Below are 19,902 nucleotides of genomic sequence, written 5' to 3' on the forward strand. Positions count from 1 at the left end.
GTGTAAACTGGAACCTTGAAAAATGCACTTTAGTGCATTTTTCAAAGTTTTCGCAAATTACCATGAAGGTCAATTTCATGGTAATTTGCTCCCCTTATTTGCGAATTAGCAAATTTTTACAGTTTGATGCATTGCATTTAAGGAATCTCAATTTCAGATTCCTTAAATGCAATCGCAATTTAAGAAATCGCAATTTTGCGATTTCTTAAATTGCGAAAATTACAAAAATTATAATGCATCCCAAAAATTGGAATTGCATTCGCAAACAGCCGAATTCTGCGATTTGCAGCATTTGCGAATGCAATTCCCGTTGATGCATGTGCCGCCAAATGTATGTCCACACGCAAAGTCTTTCAATGAGTATCAGACAATGGGTCAAACATACACATATACATCTTTGACCCCCGTTTGTGCCAGCGTGCTAAATTAGATGCAAATATTATAAAAGTTATGCACATATTCACTTCTAGAACCGGACTACTCTGCAGTAGAAATTGTTATGAAGTTCAGGTATATCAAGTGGAATCTAACTGCACCACATTATGCTATTGTGTTGCATAGTATATCAAATAATACCCTGTTGTTTAATGTTTCATTTGGTTCTGAAGAAACGATGTGGAAAAGCCAGTAATTATTAGAATATATTTCTGTGATACCATTCCATTTTTATATCACTGTTATATTTTTATCTAAGCGTGCTGATTCTTAAAAAAAACCATCTGATTGACTAATAATATAGCTACGTGAAAAGTACAAAAGTCAAAAGTTAAATTAAAGCAGCACGCTATTGGGATGGGGCAACCAGAATATAAGGTTTAATCAACAATCAGTGTAAATAATTATTACAACCTCCAGGAAGGTTAAGTTCATCACAAGAAACTGAACTTACTCTAGAAAAACCTCCAGTTCTCAGTTTCACTCTCCTTTCCGAACAAGATGCAGACACTGTCAAAAATGTTTAAAAATGTGTTTGTACCTCCTCATGTGCATGGGTGCCTGGTCAAGTTGTTGAGTGTAAGAGGTGAGGCATGCAGTGTCATGGCTCCATTTCACATACTTCTTCTTACTGCTTCCTGCTGGGCTTCCACTTCCAACATTGTCACGCGCTGCCAGGCCGGGTCTTACAGTGGTCGACCATCTTGTGTCAATACCTGCGGATCAAGTAAATGAAGCTGTATTAGACACCTACTTGTAGCTGCTCAATTCACTGAAATGAGAATTGTAGATCAAATAAAATAACATCTTTGAGTCAATAATTTGTGAACGAAATGGGATACTTCTCTTACTGTTACGTACACAAACCTAAGAGTGGGAAACATCTGTTACCCTCAGGAACATTGGGTCTGATTACGAGTGCGGCGGTCGTAAGTCTGCTGCGCTCGCGGTGACCCGTTCACCGTATTATGACTACATGTAGTTGTAGCAGCAGAGGACCACCGGCTGCACCAGGGAACCCCCGTTCCCTGTCAGTGGCAGAGCTGCACCACAATGCAATATCCTGGGAGGGGCTGGTGCAGTCCCGCTAGGCATATTACGAGTTCCTGGACCGCCAGCCATTTCATGGCAGGAGCCCGTAATGAAAAGGCTGGTGGTGCGGGAATAAAAAGTGACTCTACAGAGCCTCCATGCCACCCCCCCACCATGGGGATACATTCAGAGGGGCACAACATGAGCTCCTCTGTCTGTTCTCCCACAAAGTTCCAGCTCAGCATGGATGTCACCGTCCATATCGTGCTGGAACTTCTTTTGCCGTTCCCATTGCGGTGCCTGTTTTCCAGGCACCGCCATGGGAAAGGCAAAGGACCATCCGCCTTACACCAATTCAACTCGTGATCAGGTGGGCAGTCTTTGCGCAGGTTTGGTGGTGCTGTGTCAGTGAGAGCCAGTGCAGCACCGCCAAACTCGTAATTGGCCCCATAGTTTTTAGTGAGGTGAGGTGAGGTGAGGTTGTTGGAGGTGACAGATATATGTTAATGCTATCAGTCTCCCTATCTGATTAAGTGATGGTTACTAAAGCAAAGGGGATTTCTCATATTTAATAAGTAGGTGGAAGTGTTGAAAAGCCAAAGACAAGTGATAGTCTGATTCTGCCAGTATACAGGAAGTACCACCCCGAGTATAGCGCTGTGGTTAAAAAGCAAATAAATAGCTTACAAATGTTTATAACAATATGTTTCATGTTTGATTTGAGAAAGAGGTGTTGATAAGTATATCTTTCCATTGCCCTGTGCTGCTCACCTTTGGTTCATTGTCGTTCAAAATTCTCGAAATACAACATGTTGCCACACAGTGTGATTATGCCATGTCATGGGCACAATTTTAGCACAGGAGATGACCACAACGTGACTAGCCCAAAAAGTGAGCAGCTATTGTTAATGGCATTTGTGGTTGTTGTTCTCATTTGTTTCACGCAAAATCTGTCCTTGGATCCAAAATGGACTCAAGGATGAATTTTGCGTTAAAAATTTAAATAAAGTTCTAATTGCTGTTTTGCATTTTGTGGTATTTTTGTGAAATTTCACATACATATGCAAAAGCAAACTATACATATTGTGCACAACTCTAAAAAATAAGTGTGAATGAAACTGACAATGTCTGCAAGTTATGAGGATATCACTCCCTACAAACCACATCCCTTGGAAAGAGGGTGTGACCAAAGTTTTCGACTCATCCTGGGGAGCCCTGAGATAAAGCATAACCTGCATCCGGGCACTTGCCACGCCATTGAGATCACTTCTCTTCCTTGCTTTCTCCATTGTGGTATTGGAAAAGTCAATCTTGTGACTTAGAGTCTCAATATTGTGGTTTGCAACCCTCCATCCTGCCAGGTTGGTGGACAGTCTGGCCTACGCTCCTCGGGCACAGCACTGCCCACCACATTTAGAGATGCCTGAGGCAGACGGGGATCTAAAGCCTTCAGCACATTTGCCAGTGTGCTGGATGCACTACAGGTATAGATGAATGCCAAGTGGATGCCTTGCTTGTTTTGCATATTATGGTTTAATGAATCCATCCAACCAAAGCAGGACTTGCTTTCAGTAAAACAAAAACCACAATGGAGTAGGGATGCTCTTCTTCAGGCAGGTCAGGGCTATTGCTAATTTTCCCTGTCCTGGTCCATGGCATGGTGGGGTTGCCAGGGCCAGCCTTAGTGCCGGTGGTGCCCGGTGCGTCAATCATTTTTGGCGCCCCCACACCCCCATGACCGGCTCCTTGGATTTTCTCACCACCATCAGGCAAAAGTCCCCTCATCACTCCAATCATTAGTTATTGCTAAACACAGCGCCCACTCTGCGGTCTGCGGCCCCTCCACAGGTTAGAACCCAGTGTGTCCGCACTGGTCGCACTGCTCTAAAGCCGGCCCTGGGGATTGCTATGATCTGGGGTAGTTACCCTCTTCGCTGTCATCACTTAATCTGGTTAATAGAATTTACCCTGTGGTGAAGAACCCTCACTGTGATGGACTTAAAAGTCAGTTGGAGGTTGCAGAACTCACTCTGGGTTAGATCCGTGACCGTCACCTGCTTTGGAGTTATGCAGTCTAATACAACTTCACACCGCATCCCCAATGGAAGAAACATGACACTTTGCCCCAAAGTTCTTTACATCTGAACAGCACTGAAATTGCGAGTATTGCTTCCTTCATCCACATCTTCTCTGGAGAATAAGCTCTGAGGTCTAAATGTGATTTTAAAACCACTGAACTGTCTATGCCGCTGGCCGAGCGACACGAAGGGGAGCTAAGCGAGACAGCATCTTAGTCCCACATCCCGCGCGAGCAAAACGGTGCGCGTCAGCTTCTGAGCCGCCCCCTATCAGGCGCGTCCAATGGGCGTGGGTCACCGGGTGGGAGGGGCGGCCCCAAGGGGTTTAAAGTTAGCGCGGCAGCGAGGCTCGGTCTTTCCTGCCGTCGTGTTTCCTGGGCTGCTCTGCGCTGTCACAAGTCAGCAGCTAGACAATCTTTGTCTGCTAGTCTTCTGAAGGAGATAGCCTGCTTGCCAATGAGGTGGACAGTAGTAACATTGATATTTTAAAATACTATAAAATAGCACATCATAGCTTCAATTACAAATTGCCCGCCAATTTTCTTAATGTTTTTCCCTGCCCTAGGTAAAAACATGTTTTACATGTTTTTTTCAGAGTAACTTTAGGAAATTGATCTTTCTGTGCCGATTCGGCTTGTTTTATCCATGGTCTTTCAGACATAGCTTTTGGCTGCTTCCGTAATCCAAATAGTCCATGCGGGAAAAAAAAACTTGTAATTCGGATTGGCCGCATAAATCCTGTTACTCCGCCGATCAGAATTTATGTCCCTCTTCTAATGTGAGCCTTTGTGTAGGTGCTATCCAGCCATATTCATATAAACCCTGAAAATATCTGTAACGAGACCAAACTAATTTCCCTCTCAAATAGCGAACAAAAACCATTTACGAAACCATATACCTTACAAATCTTTACTAACCATACACGACTATACATAATACTCACATGCTCCTGAAGGATGGAAAACTCTTGAACCCTATGAAAATTGCACCTAGACTAAGAAAGCAATCTAGTGTCATGCTTATCTTAAAAGGTGCTATACACCTGCTGATAACACAACATATATAAAAAATCAAGGACTGTCACAAGGCAACTTTTATACGGCTATTCAAATGCATGGGGTGAAGTCAGGGTTTTTTGGATTCCCTTGAAGGGTAGACAGAGTATTTCCTAAACCCATGTGAAAATACAGATTTTTAAAATGTAATTTCTTAGACCGTCACATTCATTTAGATCTGTTCATCATACTATTTTATTTGAAATGCATATCTTGGGTAGGCTGATTTTAGTGGCACCAGAAGGTAAAGGAATATTAATGAAAAAAATAAGAGAAGGCTGTCAATGTAATGCAAAATTCACTCACTGAGATGCTGAGTTTATAAACTCAAATCAATGTAGATTCTATCAAAATACAGCTAAAGAAAAGCAAATCTGGAAGATGTTTAAATTAATGTGTGCTGCCAAAGTCAGGCAGAAGGGCAACTACCCCCATGGAAAGTGTGAATCAAGCTTCTAGCTCAGCTCTTTTTTAGAGTCTGGCTACAGACAATTGTAGCTGCCTGTTGGCAGTGCTAATACATTGTATCCTAGCCGTGCTGTAGAATATCACAATGTGTACATTTACCTATGTCACAGGTGAAACTGACACAGTCACATTCTCCTTCACAATTGCAGCTTTCTCTGCCTTCTTTGAGTATGACATGCAAGCGAGATTTGTTGCCTTTGCCAAATACTTGTTGATTTGTTGTGCCTGTGTGTGATAAGGGGAACACCAATGGGCATTTCAGCACCATAAATCAGGTAGATTTAATGGAAATTGTCTAGAGTATAAGTGGCATCAGTCATGTATATCCACTTTGAATAGTCTCTTTAGCCTACATCTCTTCGAGGATTTAGGATTGGATGGCAACCAAAAAAAGTCTTCCACTTATCCTCTCTTGTCTCACACGCCTCTAGGTTCTCTTGAGACGGTCTCATTCCCTGAGGAGGAGAAAAGAGGGCAATCAGGACATGTTTTAGGACTTCTGTGTCTTCCCTGGGGCACTCTTTCTAGCTGCTTTAATCACTCTTTTTTTTCCCACCCCAGTGATAATGAAATTCAATTGATAAGCTTTACATTTCTTGGCCTCTTGGCGCTCGTTTTTCCAATTCTCATATTTGTCGTAGAAAGGGAGATTGCCAAAGCCAGACCTCCTTTAAATCCTGCCTCACTCTTCCTCCCATAACCACTTCTCTCATGACTCCCATTTTGATAGTGATGTATTCTCAAGGGATCTAGATTCCTGTGATTTGTACAGCTGGAGTTACTTTTGCCAGTTTCCTACCCCACCTGACAAAGATGCCATACTAACCACAGAAGCCATCTTTGAAATATATACTTAATAACAAACATGGCATCTGTGCCTCACCGTCTCTACTTGCAATGTCGGCTGAGCTCATAATCATAGGATGAGGAAGCTGCAGTTAATGAGCCAGTAGGGATAATAGTAGTCAATGGGGCAGTTTGTGTAAACAGTGTAACTGGGATACTTGTGGCATTCTGGTTAAATGGTGCAGCTGGGGCAGTCATGGCTGTTGAATAATCACACATTGTTATATTGTGTTCTGAGGAGTTTGTATGGCGCACCTGTTGAGTAGAGTATCTTAATAATTTTTCAGGATTGTACTACTGAATATCGTGGCTAAGAATATTGCGATACAAGAATACAGCGGACTGTAGGAAAGTGCCCATTTTTGTATGCCCCCCCAATTGTTGCTCAAATGCTGATGGCTATGACTTTGACAGTGCACTGGAGTCTGCTGCTTGTGATCTCTCCTAAAACTGTAATGTTTGACTTGGTAAGCCCAAATTGGCAATAGCTTTGCCCCCTTATAAGTCTCTAGTACATGGTACGAGGGGTACCCAGTGCATTGGTGATAAGGGGTCCCCAGGGCTGCAGCATGAGTTTGTGCATGCTGGGTGACCCATACAACCTACTGACAGCAGGCCTGCCATTGCAGAGAGTAGAAGCAGTGCACACTGCTCAAACTCGACTGTGCCATCACCAAGTGCGGCACAGTCACATACACAGCCTTTAATGCATATAAGGCACCCCTAAGGAAGGCCTCTTCAGCCCAGGAGGCAGGAGGCAGGATACATTACATTTAAGGTGTGGACATGTAAGTGCAAGCCTATATGTCCCTATTGTGGTGTTACCCATTGGAAAAAACTATGGAGCATATTAGCAAGGGCGTTATTTCCGCTTTAGTGGCACTTTTTGCCGATAAAGCGGCGATTTTATACCAAGCTGTCGCTAACAGCAGTTAGCGACAGCTTCCAGGCGATAGCGACCGGTTTGGGCCCGCTTTGCATGTCAGCGATATTTATCGCTAATGACATGCAAAATGGGTGTACCCAAACTGGTAGCGACTGAAAGCAGTCGCTAACACAGCTATCGCCTATTAGCAATACCTGCGACGCGATAAAAAAAAGAGCGTTAACCGCGATTAGCGCCAGGATTTTACACCTGGTAAAAACCTGACTTAGCCATAATAGTCTATGGGTGGTGGATTCTATGGCTAAGTCCCCACCTGCCTATTAGCGAGATTTTCCTTAGTGATAGGATTTTTATCGCTGGAAATCTCACATTATAGCTGGGATTCGCCGCTATCGCTGGATTTTTTATCGCCGTGGAGAAGAACGTTGGTAATACTGCGTTATCTCGCAATAAAATCCAGCGATAGGAGGCGATAAAAAAAATTGTGCTAAGCGTGGTTTGCGATAATTTTCACAAGTTGTTGCTAATATGCCCCTATATGTGTTAGCGGTCCAAAGGATAACATGGTCTGCCAACCAGACACCCCCACGATTGGCAGCTCCATGATGGTACCACTAAATATTGATATTTAGAAAAAGTGCCTTCTCACCCCTGACAAGATTCCATGCCCTGGGTGATGTGGCCTGCACCCAGAGGGCACCTTAGAGATTACCTCCTGGTTGCCCCCGCTTTACTGTCTTCGGGCTGATCAGCCTGTGCTCTCCCATGCCTGCCACCACCAAGACAAGATTCTGACCTCCTGCCAGGCAGTGTGGTCACTCTAAAGAGTCAGAGACAAAGGCTGGGCAGGAAGGAAATTACACCTCCCTCCATCCCAGATGACTAGTGAATTGGTACATCAGAGTAGAAAGCTTTAAAGGCTACACTACCCCTGATATGCATCTGGTATGTCCCCCTGAGTAGGAAACAGCACTCCTCTTGCCCCAGGCTTGCTTGCACCCAGGCAAGGCAGGAAACTAGCTATGCATGAGGTGTACACTCCCAGGAAGGCTGGCGGCACTCTAGGGTGTGCAGCCTGGTCTGTACACCTACAATTGAATACTGGCATCTTTAGGAAATTGCGGGCTCTGGGTAGAAAAGGTAACCTACACCACCGGATGGGATCACCTCAGGGGAAGACTAGTTGCAGGGACTAGCTGCTCATTGGCTACTAGCTCCCATAACCGTAACTCCACTGAATCTAGGATTTAAGGGACCCCTCTGACACCAGTACCTTGGATCTAAACAACATCCTGCAAGAAAGGATCAAGGGGAGAACCTTGTCGCCAACAACAGGACTTAGTCCACCAGCACAAAGCAGAGGAGGAATACTTTGTCCCTGAGGCAACAGGCTTGGAACTTAGTGAAGGAACCTCATCCTTGGCTAAAACTCAAAACTCTCAAAGAGAGGGACCCTTGTGGAAGCCAGAAGCACCACCAGTCTCCCCTGGACTACTGACACTAGTCCCCTGAAAACTGCAGGCCAAAATGCTTTCCGGATGTAATAAATCACTGGCCGTTGGGCCCTACTAGGGATCTACCAAATCCAGGTGTTTCCAATGCATTGTGAGAGTTGTAGTCTCACCTGCCCTTAAGTCTCAGGCTTCTACCTTACTCCCCCGGACCCAGTGAAGTTCCCAAAGCATTTCATTGTGCTTACAACTCTCAAGGCTTGTTGGACACCTATGTGGTTATCGAAGCCTGCACTTGACACTGTAGCTTCAGAGAACATCATACAACCATCATCCAAAATCAGCAGCTATCACCGTGCTGTGTTTTTGCATTTTGTTTCTTGCAGCACTATATAAGCAGTAAAACCAGCACCACCCGTGGTTCCTGCTCAGCACCAAGGACAGCCAGAACAGCTCTGTACAGGACTCCACGACTAAGTAAAATTGATTTGACTTTTGTAGCCTGTCCTTGGGTCCACATGACCACATCCCTATAAGGCAGTGGTCGTCAATATTTTTAATATAATTTGAGATGTCATCAAGGATATCATGAGTGATATCACTGACCATGTCATGAGTGATGTAATATGTGAGGTCATAAGCAGTGCATTGCGGGTGTAAGTTATAGTTAGCTCAGGTAACCAAAGCTGTTGAATTTTAATGGTTTTGTACAAGTGAAATCTGAGCCTTACTATAACATCCCTGTAACCTTTGTTTTTTAGTGAATTTCCACGTTATTTTAAATTATATATCCTAACTATAACATCCCTATACATGTAGTTAGATTTTTTCAGTGAATTTCAATGTTTTTTAATTGTATTTCCTAACTGTAACCTGCAACCTTTGAGAGGGGATGTGTGAGTGGCTATATAGGTAGGTGAGTGGGTGCGTGAGTGGCTATATAGGTAGGTGAGTGGGTGTGTGAGTGGCTGTATAGGTCTCTGAGTGGGTATGCGAGTGGCTGTATGGGTGTTCACATGGCTGTGTAAGTGGGTGTAGGAGTGCCTCTGTGGGTCTGTGAGTGGGTGCATGAGTGTCTGAGTGGGTCTGGGACTAGATGTGTGAGTGTCTGAGTTGATCTGTAAGTAGGTGCATGTGTATCTGAGTGGGCCTGTGAGTTAGTCTGTGAGAATCTGACTGGGTCTGAGTGGGTAAATTAGTGTCTTTGAAGGTCTGTGAATGGATGGAGGAGTCTATGAGTGGGTGAGTGTCTGAATGGGTCTGTGAGTGGTTATGTGAGTCTGAGTGGGTCTGTGAGTGGGTGAGTGAGTGTCGGAGTGGGTCAGTCAGTGGGTGCATGAGTCTCTCAAAGAATCGGTGAGTGGGTGCATGAGTCTCACAGTGGTTCTGTGCATGGCAACATGAGTGTCTGAGTGGGTCTGTTAGTGGGTGGATGAGTGTCTGAATGGATCTGTTAGAGCATGCAAGAGTCTCTAAGTGGGTTTGTGAGTGGGTGCATGAGTGTCTGAGTGGATCTGTGCTTGGCTGCATGAGTGTCTGATTGGGCCTGTGAGTGGGTTTGTGAGTCTCAGAGTGGGTATGTGAGTGTGTGTGTGTGAGTCTCAGTGGGCCTGTGAGTGAGCAAATGAGTGCTTGAATGGATCTGTGAGTGGTTGCAGGAGTGTCTGAGTGTATCTCAGTAGGTGCATGAGTCTCAGAATGAGTCTGTGATTGGGTGTGTGAGTGTATGAGTGGGTCTGTCAGTGGGTGCATGGCAAACAAGTAGAGGGAACATGGGAGCAGGTCCTTTTGCCAGCTCCCCCTGTGATGGTCCTTCTGTCCAGCTTATCTGCAGTCCGCTAACCTCTGCTGCCTTTGTTTTTGTGCCTCCTCCAATTGCTCTCTGCTCATTTTTCAGCTTCTTTTTTCCTCACTCTTGCCCTCTATTTTGCCTCTTTCTGCTCATTTTGCCCCTTATTTTGCCTCTTTCTGCTCTCGCCTGACTTTTTTTTGCCTCTTTCTGCTTGTTGCTGACCTTTATTCTGCCTCTTTCTGCTTGTTTCTGGCATTTTTTCTGTCTCTTGCTGCTTGTTTCTCACCTTTACTTTGCCTCTCTTCTGCTCATTGCTGACCTTTATTCTGCCTCTTTCTGCTCATTTCTGCTCTCTATTCTGCCTCTTTCTGCTAGTTTCTCACCTTTATTTAGCCTCTTTCTACTCATTGCTGATGTATATTTTTCCTTTTTGCTTGTTTCTGACCTGTACTCTGCCTTTTTCTGCTTGTTTGTCACATTTATCTTGTCTCTTTCTGCTCATTGCTGACCTTTATTCTGCCTCATTGTGCTTGTTTCTTACCTTCATTCTGCCTCTTTCTGCTCGTTTCTGACCTCTATTCTGCCTCTTTCCTCCTCTTTTCTCACCTTATTTTGCCTCTTTCTGCTAGTTTCTCGCCTTTTTTGCCTCTTTATTGTTGCTGACCTATATTCTGCTTGTTTCTCACCATTATTTTGCCTTTCTACCCGTTGCTGGGATTTATTTTGCCTCTTATTGTTCGTTTCTGACCTTTATTCTGGCTCTTTATGCCAGTTTCTCACCTTTATCTTGCTTCTTACTGCTCATTGCTGACCTTTATTCTGCCTCGTTCTGCTCATTTCTCACCCTAATCCTGCCTTTCTGACCTTTTCCAGGGCTGCAGGGGAAGTTTACAGGCCTCCATAATCTTAGCCTGCTCCCCATCTCCTGCAGGAGCCGGCATTGTTTCTGCATGTGGGGAACAGTTAGTTCCCAGAGTGCAGGAGCAACATTTTCATCTCTTTCCCTGCCCACGTGTCTGCAAGCAGGGAGAGAGATGAAACCTCTGCTTCCAGTGGGTGGGAACACTTTGACAGCTCCTGCTTGCTGGAGTGTTTGCTTTGCCAAGCATAAGCAAACAGCTAAGTCCTGGGGGTGGGTACCCTGGGACATGGCAGTTGTTAGCCCTGGTGGGTGGCAGTTCCCAGGGCCATTATTGGCTCTTGGAGTGGGGTTGCATTGCCCCCTCCTTCTCTTTTCACGGGCTGGCCAGGGGAGGTGGTCTCCGGGGCTGTATATGGCCTGGGAGGGGCCCCTCATGCCCACCCCTCACATGTATTATTTTTGCAGCCCCGGGAGGTGATGGGTCCAGGGACTCTAAAGAGCCCATGGACGGGGGTCTGTGAGGTCCCCCTCCAATATTTAAAATTAAGCCCCAGGGAGGTGGTGATCCCCATGGTTTAAGAGCGCCATGGAAGGGAGTCTGTGTGGCCCACCTCAAATATCAAAAGAAATCCCCAGAGAGGTGGTGGTCCCGTGTGCTCCAGAGCCTTAGGAGGGGGGCTCTGTACACCCCACTCTTTTTTAATAAATGTCCTGAGACCTGGCCCACCCAGTAGCTCTAATTAAAATGAGCTTGTATATATATATTACCAACTAGTAGTTAGCAGCAGGTAGTTACAGTTAGGTCCTACTTTCCATAGGAAAAGCGTATTTTGTTCTGCTAATAACTTTTGTGCCATTTGATGAATCTTCACCAAATTTCAAAAGTTGTTTCACAGTTACTCCAGCTGCTGTCCATAAAGTTTCATGGTGAACTGTCTAGCCGAGGTCGAGAAAAAGGGGGGGGGGGGCAAAAAACACATTTTTTTCCATGCAATTTCCCATAGGGGTTTTAGATACAACTACAGCCCGAACCGCTGAAAGAAATTACACCAAATTTGGCGGAAAGTTAGGTCTTTGTCCAGAAAGAGTGCTTTTTATAATTTGGTGTAAATCTGTTCAATACTTTTGGAAATATTAAAGTAAAAAGATTTATGTATATCTAGCGATGTGGATGCTCTACTCATTCAGGTTGATTCGCGGATCCACATGCCAACATCAATGCCTTGATTCACTGGCCACAACCTGAGGGGGAAGTTGCAGCATTTTGTTCATTGAGACTTGGTTCCCAGTGGGGAAAATTAAATTCAAAAGTGATAAAAGGGGTCGGGGTAGAGGTACCCTGACAGTATGGGACTGATTGAGGGGCCTGTGAGGGATCCCTCATGAGTAGGATATTGTCCAAAATGTTTTGTTTTTAGTGCATGATATCTGCAGTTCCACCCGAATCCTGCGGGATTTAGGTGGATTCGGATAGATTCATGGATCCAGATCAAGATTAAAAAAACACATGTATCCACTCATAGACCCACACACCTACACTCACACACCCACTCACACACCCATACAGCCACTCACACACCCGCTCACAGACCCACACAGCCACTCTCACACCCACACCCACTCACAGACCCACAGCCAGTCACATATGCCACACTCACACACCCACCACACACTCACACATCCACTTAATGCACTCACACAACCACTCACACACCCAGGTTACAGGGACGTTCTAGGTAGGAAATAGCATTAGAAAACTGTAGAAATTCTTTGAAAAAAACAAAGGTTACAGGGACATTATAGTTAGGAAATAAAATGTAAAAACCTTCAAAATTCACTGAAAAAATTAAAAGTTCAGGGCACGTTATAGTTAGGTTCAGATTTTACCCACACAAAACCATAGAAATTCAACATATAGTTATAGTTATCTCAAGTAACTATAACTCGCACCCTTGTCATGCACTGCTGATTACCTACATATTACATTACCCATGACATCATTGATAACATCACTTTAACATTTGCAGTGAAATTATTATGGGAAAGATATGCATGGTGGGACGCTATTTATAGTTACCTTAGGGCATGAGTTATAGTTACTTGAGATGACTGAAACTATAACTGCTGAATGTCTATGGTTTTGTGTGTATAAAATCTGAACCTAACTATAACATCCCTGTAACCCAGAGGTCTTCAATCTGTGGGGCACGACCCCCAGGGGGGCCCTGGAGTCATTGGAAGGGGGGAGCATATTCCCTAGCCTTATTTTTGGGACAAACTGACATCCTGGCACATGTCTCCTCCATGACCTCCAGCAGTGCCTTTGAATCTTGTCATGTCTGCACACGTACAGGACAGGGAATCAGTTTTAAAATGTGTTTAATTGACCTTTTTATCTCCTCATGCCAAATGATTTTCCTTCACGTCTTCCCTTCCTACAGCTGCCTGTGTGAAATATTTGTACACCACCCATGCGTTGAGCACCAGGTTCATCAGCCCTTGACCATATAACATCCGGGGTGAAAGGGTCTCAGGGAAGTTTAAAGACTTAACCAGGCTATGTCCCCTACTAACCAACATGAAATACTGAAAAAACCTGGGAGTCTAGTAGGAGCAGAAATGTGTCCTAACAAGTGATACAACCAATGCCCGACACTTGGGTGCAGAGGAAAAATCCTTACAAGCTATTAACAAGAAGTGCATAATACCAACGCACATAGCCACCAGCAACTGTAGGTGTGTCCCAATGTCCAAAGATGGATTCCCATCAAAGTCTTGTAAATGATCAATACTATCATTTGGTCATCCAACGGTAGGGATAGTAGGTCTCTAGATCCTTGAGACAAAATCCATATCCTCCATAGGAGACAGGAATATACCTCCTGAGTTGCTCGTAGACCATATGTTTGATCACAAAGTGGGAACTAGTGCAGTGCAAAAAGAAATAAGTTAGAATAAAATGAATAGAGAAAGACAGCGAGGTAAAGTTTAATGGCTATCAGTCTCTTCCAGATTAAAACCAAGAACAGTGCAAATATAGCAGTTCAAACAAATAGCTGCTGAGGGGCCGACATGTTTCTGCGAAACGGGAAAAACTCCTAAGGCTTTCTTCAGGGCCTCTGTTCTAAATAAATCTTGCAACTGCAAATGTATAGTACATTTAAATCAATAAACCAAAAGTCATAAGTGAAAAAATCATAAAGGATATACGTGACTATTCCTCCATGTCACTTGGTGTGATGTTCACCTACAAAAGCAAATAGTGACGTCAGTGCGTTGAGCATAGCAACATAAAAGAGAGTTTAAAAATGTATTCAACTCACCTATAGTAACAGGGGATAGGACCTCACCTCACCTGGACCATGCTCAGGGTAGAGGAGGCCACGCGCTAAAAGGCAAGGAAAAAAGAAGGTGCTAGATCCAACAACAAGAAGATAGACCTTCTTAGTTAACCACAGATCTGTGCCACCTATTCCTTTGCTAAACTTCCCATATCTCCTTACAGCTCACTTTCAAAAAACTCATCCACCCCTCACTATAAGGCAGTCCCTCGAGTATGATTATAATTACTCCAGGTATTACGCTTGTGCCCAACATTGGTGACAAACACTGAGCTCCCTACCTCTCCGTCGTTGCCTCAGACTGATCCTGAGTCTGGGGGAGGCAACGAGGCGAGGAAAGGGAAGATATTTTATAAATGTAAGGGACAAGCCCTTGTCCAATCGTGGCATTGCCCAAGCGAAAACGCCATGTTAGTAGTTTAATTAAGGTCAAAAGCAAGTAAACTCAAACAAGAAACTTACTCTGAGAAAGGGTTTGGCAAACGACGATGTCCATCCCTCGATTCAAACCAGTTCCCTGTACTCGCGAGTTCTCGCGATGGAATGCGGGACTTCGACAGAGAATGCCATAGAACTACAAAATGACGTCATGCGTGGCTACACAGTAGTTTATATTATATCGAATGTCCAACTAATACTAACCACTGCGAGTGAATCGATAAAACTCCATCATGTATTTTATTTCTGGGAGTGTAGGAGATTCGCCGAACTAACACTTTCAAATACTAAACAAACAACTCGTATGTGATTACGACCGAGGTAGCGTAATGCAGGTGCAGAATGATATGATGGTATGGAACAATCTAGTCAAGAGGCATGAGTAGGCACTAAGTTGTCATCGTGTAGAGATGTAATGGCGATAAAATCTATCAACACGTAATACTGTTGTGTTGTTTCAGTATTCAATACATGCCAACAAGGTGTGCTAAGCTGTGGCTTATGTCTCTAGAACATCAGGACTAAGTGATGTAATGTTGTTCTATCCGGATACGGACTAGAATAGTATATATTGCTGTGTTAATGATATATACATATTTCTCTTATGGTGGTATGGGAAGTTGATCAGAGGTAAACACAAACACCTAGATTAATTGAGGTTTATAGGGCTGTGACCTCTCACCATACCTCCATAGCTCTCCCACCACCTAGCATAGTCCCCCAAAAAAACTCAAGAGCTGTCATGATGTAACATCCACCATAAGTGGAGGTATACTGTCTTGTCAATGGATTAGGGCTCTGGTCAGCCACAGACATTATCCTGTACAATTTGATGTCCCAAGTCTGACCAAGGGCTCGGGACCTATACTAGTAGTAAATCATACTCTCAAAGCGTAGTCCACGGAATATCATCATTCAGCCCACCAGTGTCAGTGGATAGTTTATAAATCCATTTTTGCTCTTTGGTGAAAAGATATCTGGTTACATCCCCAATGTGTGAGGGTACAAAGGGTTTCTCTAGTACAGTCCATGTGAAATCTGTTTCGCAATGGTTCAGTTCTATAAAATGTTTACTTAATTTAGAAACACTTTTCTTGCACCTAAAAGAGCTCTTGTGTTCCAGCATTCTGGTGTGGACTTTCCTAGTTGTCATACCTATGTATTTCTTAGCACACGGGCATGTTAGTAGGTAGATAACTTCCGAGCTATTACAGTTTGAAAAATTCGTCTGAATCCATGAGCGGTTCGTCCCTATGTCTATCTGTGTGGATTTAGAAGTCTGTGCACACATGGAACAATTGCCACACGGATGATGGCCAGTCACTGCCGCCAGGTCCCGTATGGTACCTACTGCCAGCCTTGGTTTTTCTTGGGGACGGGTATTTATCAGCCGATCGCGAAGATTACTCGACCTTTTGAAGTCAAACAGAGGTGGTTCTATTTTGTCATTGGTACAATTGAGCACACGCCAATGGTGTCTTACGATACGTTGCACCTGGTTCAATTTAGTGTTAAACGTACTTACAAAAGTGAGTCGTTCAAGGGGAGCCTTAGGTGGAGCCACCTCCAGTAAGGCATCGCAGTGATTATTGGCCGCCCTTTTCAATGAACGTTTGATCAGCTGTTTCGGATAATGTCTGGCTCTTAGTTGGTAAGAAAGACCCTTAGCATGTTTATTGAAGGTTTCTAGTGTGGAGCAATTTCTCCGGACCCGAAGGAATTGTCCATAGGGCAAATTATCCTTCAGGGATCTGGGATGTTGACTGTCATACAAAAGCAGAGAATTCCTTGCCATAGATTTCCTAAATAATTCAGTTTGTAAACCTGACGGGGTTACGTAAATCGATAAATCAAGAAAAGAGATTCTTTCTTTACTGCTCTCCACAGTGAATTTCAAGAACTCATTTTGGGAGTTCAGCCACTGGTGGAAAGCCAGAATAGATCTCGTATCGCCTCGCCATATCACAAGAATATCATCTATGTACCGCTTCCACCAGCGGATGTTGGAAAAAAATTAGTTGGTGGAAGTCAGGACGTGCTCTTGTTCAAAAGAATGAACATATAGGTTCGCCAGGCTGGGAGCAGCAATGCTCCCCATACTGGTACCTGATGTCTGTAAATAGATGGTGTTTTCAAACATAAAGAAGTTCTCTTTCATGGCAATTCTGGCTAATGCCATGATAAAAGGGACAGGCGTGATTGATTCCAGGTTGGTGCTCTCTAGGATGGATGTGATAGTATCGAGAGTTTCATCCTGAGGGATGGAGGTATAGAGAGATCCGACGTCGAATGAAACAAGATGGTCTGTTGCTTCATTGAAATCGATCTCAGGGATTACTCGTAACACATCCTTAGTATCCTTGAGGTATGTGGGCATTGTCTGGACCAAGGGTCTAAGAAAGAAGTCCACAAATGCCGACAAAGGCTCCAGAAGAGAACCTTGCCCCGATATTATAGGTCTACCAGGTGGTGGTCTCTGGACTTTATGGACCTTGGGTAAAGTGTAGAAGTAGGGCACAGTGGGATTCTGTGTTTGTAAGAACTGGGTCTCTTGGTTTGTGATCCATCCTTCACTCAAGGCTTCATCGACCATGTATTTAATTTCAGATGTCAATCTGTCTGTAGGATCCTCCATTAGGGGAATATAAGAGTTGGTATTGGAAGTGAAGGATGGATCACAAACCAAGAGGCCCAGTTCTTACAAACACAGAATCCCACTGTGCCCTACTTCTACTTCCAAGGTCCATAAAGTCCAGAGACCACCACCTGGCAGACCTATAATATCGGGGCAAGGTTCTCTTCTGGAGCCTTTGTCGACATTCGTGGACTTCTTTCTTAGACCCGTGGTCCAGACAATGCCCACATACCTCAAGGATACTAAGGATGTGTTACGAGTAATCCCTGAGATCGATTTCAATGAAGCAACAGACCATCTTCTTTTATTCGACGTCGAATCTCTCTATACCTCCATCCCTCAGGATGAAACTCTCGATACTATCACATCCATCCTAGAGAGCACCAACCTGGAATCAATCACGCCTGTCCCTTTTATCATGGCATTAGCCAGAATTGCCATGAAAGAGAACTTCTTTATGTTTGAAAACACCATCTATTTACAGACATCAGGTACCAGTATGGGGAGCATTTTTGCTCCCAGCCTGGCGAACCTATATGTTCATTCTTTTGAACAAGAGCATGTCCTGACTTCCACCAACCCATTTTTTTCCAACATCCGCTGGTGGAAGCGGTACATAGATGATATTCTTGTGATATGGCGAGTTGATATGAGATCTATTCTGGCTTACCACCAGTGGCTGAACTCCCAAAATGAGTTCTTGAAATTCACTGTGGAGAGCAGTAAAGATTTATCGATTTACGTAGCCCCGTCAGGTTTACAAACTGAATTATTTAGGAAATGTATGGCAAGGAATTCTGTGCTTTTGTATGACTGTCAACATCCCAGATCCCTGAAGGATAATTTGCCCTATGGGCAATTCCTTCGGGTCCGGAGAAATTGCTCCACACTAGAAACCTTCAATAAACATGCTAAGGGTCTTTCTTATCAACTAAGAGCCAGACATTATCCGAAACAGCTGATCAAACGTTCATTGAAAAGGGCGGCCAATAATCACCGCGATGCCTTACTGGAGGTGGCTCCACCTAAGGCTCCCCTTGAACGACTCACTTTTGTAAGTACGTTTAACACTAAATCGAACCAGGTGCAACGTATCGTAAGACACCATTGGCGTGTGCACAATTGTACCAATGACAAAATAGAACCACCTCTGTTTGCCTGGATCACAAATCAAGAGGCCCAGTTCTTACAAACAAAGAATCCCACTGTGCCCTACTTCTACTTCCAAGGTCCATAAAGTCCAGAGACCACCACCTGGCAGACCTATAATATCGGGCAAGGTTCTCTTCTGGAGCCTTTGTCGGCATTCGTGGACTTCTTTCTTAGACCCGTGGTCCAGACAATGCCCACATACCTCAAGGATACTAAGGATGTGTTACGAGTAATCCCTGAGATCGATTTCAATGAAGCAACAGACCATCTTGTTTCATTCGACGTCGAATCTCTCTATACCTCCATCCCTCAGGATGAAACTCTCGATACTATCACATCCACCCTAGAGAGCACCAACCTGGAATCAATCACGCCTGTCCCTTTTATCATGGCATTAGCCAGAATTGCCATGAAAGAGAACTTCTTTATGTTTGAAAACACCATGTATTTACAGACATCAGGTACCAGTATGGGGAGCATTTTTGCTCCCAGCCTGGCGAACCTATATGTTCATTCTTTTGAACAAGAGCATGTCCTGACTTCCACCAACCCATTTTTTTCCAACATCCGCTGGTGGAAGCGGTACATAGATGATATTCTTGTGATATGGCGAGTCGATATGAGATCTATTCTGGCTTACCACCAGTGGCTGAACTCCCAAAATGAGTTCTTGAAATTCACTGTGGAGAGCAGTAAAGAAAGAATCTCTTTTCTTGATTTATCGATTTACGTAACCCCGTCAGGTTTACAAACTGAATTATTTAGGAAATCTATGGCAAGGAATTCTCTGCTTTTGTATGACAGTCAACATCCCAGATCCCTGAAGGATAATTTGCCCTATGGGCAATTCCTTCGGGTCCGGAGAAATTGCTCCACACTAGAAACCTTCAATAAACATGCTAAGGGTCTTTCTTATCAACTAAGAGCCAGACATTATCCGAAACAGCTGATCAAACGTTCATTGAAAAGGGCGGCCAATAATCACCGCGATGCCTTACTGGAGGTGGCTCCACCTAAGGCTCCCCTTGAACGACTCACTTTTGTAAGTACGTTTAACACTAAATCGAACCAACGTATCGTAAGACACCATTGGCGTGTGCTCAATTGTACCAATGACAAAATAGAACCACCTCTGTTTGCCTTCAAAAGGTCGAGTAATCTTCGCGATCGGCTGACACATACCCGTCCCCAAGAAAAACCAAGGCGGGCAGTAGGTACCCTATGGGACCTGGCGGCAGTGACTGGCCATCATCCGTGTGGCAATTGTTCCATGTGTCCACAGACTTCTAAATCAACACAGATAGACATAGGGACGAACCGCCCATGGATTCAGAAGAATTTTTCAAACTGTAACAGCTCGGAAGTTATCTACCTACTAACATGCCCGTGTGCTAAGAAATACATAGGTATGACAACTAGGGAAGTCCGCAC

At 44.2% G+C, this 19,902-nt stretch overlaps 1 protein-coding gene across 1 annotated transcript in view; it reads right to left on the minus strand.

The window, feature by feature from the left end:
• The window catches only part of GPRIN3 (GPRIN family member 3), a 521,116-nt gene that overhangs the window by 204,513 nt on the left and 296,701 nt on the right, over positions 1-19,902 (minus strand). The window contains exon 2 of the mRNA XM_078676116.1: positions 977-1,151. The gene's annotated coding sequence lies outside the window, so the exon portion shown is untranslated. The remainder of the gene's footprint in view (positions 1-976; positions 1,152-19,902) is intronic.

This window comes from Lissotriton helveticus, chromosome 2_1, assembly GCF_964261635.1.
Source record: "Lissotriton helveticus chromosome 2_1, aLisHel1.1, whole genome shotgun sequence".
Lineage (NCBI taxonomy): Eukaryota > Metazoa > Chordata > Amphibia > Caudata > Salamandridae > Lissotriton > Lissotriton helveticus.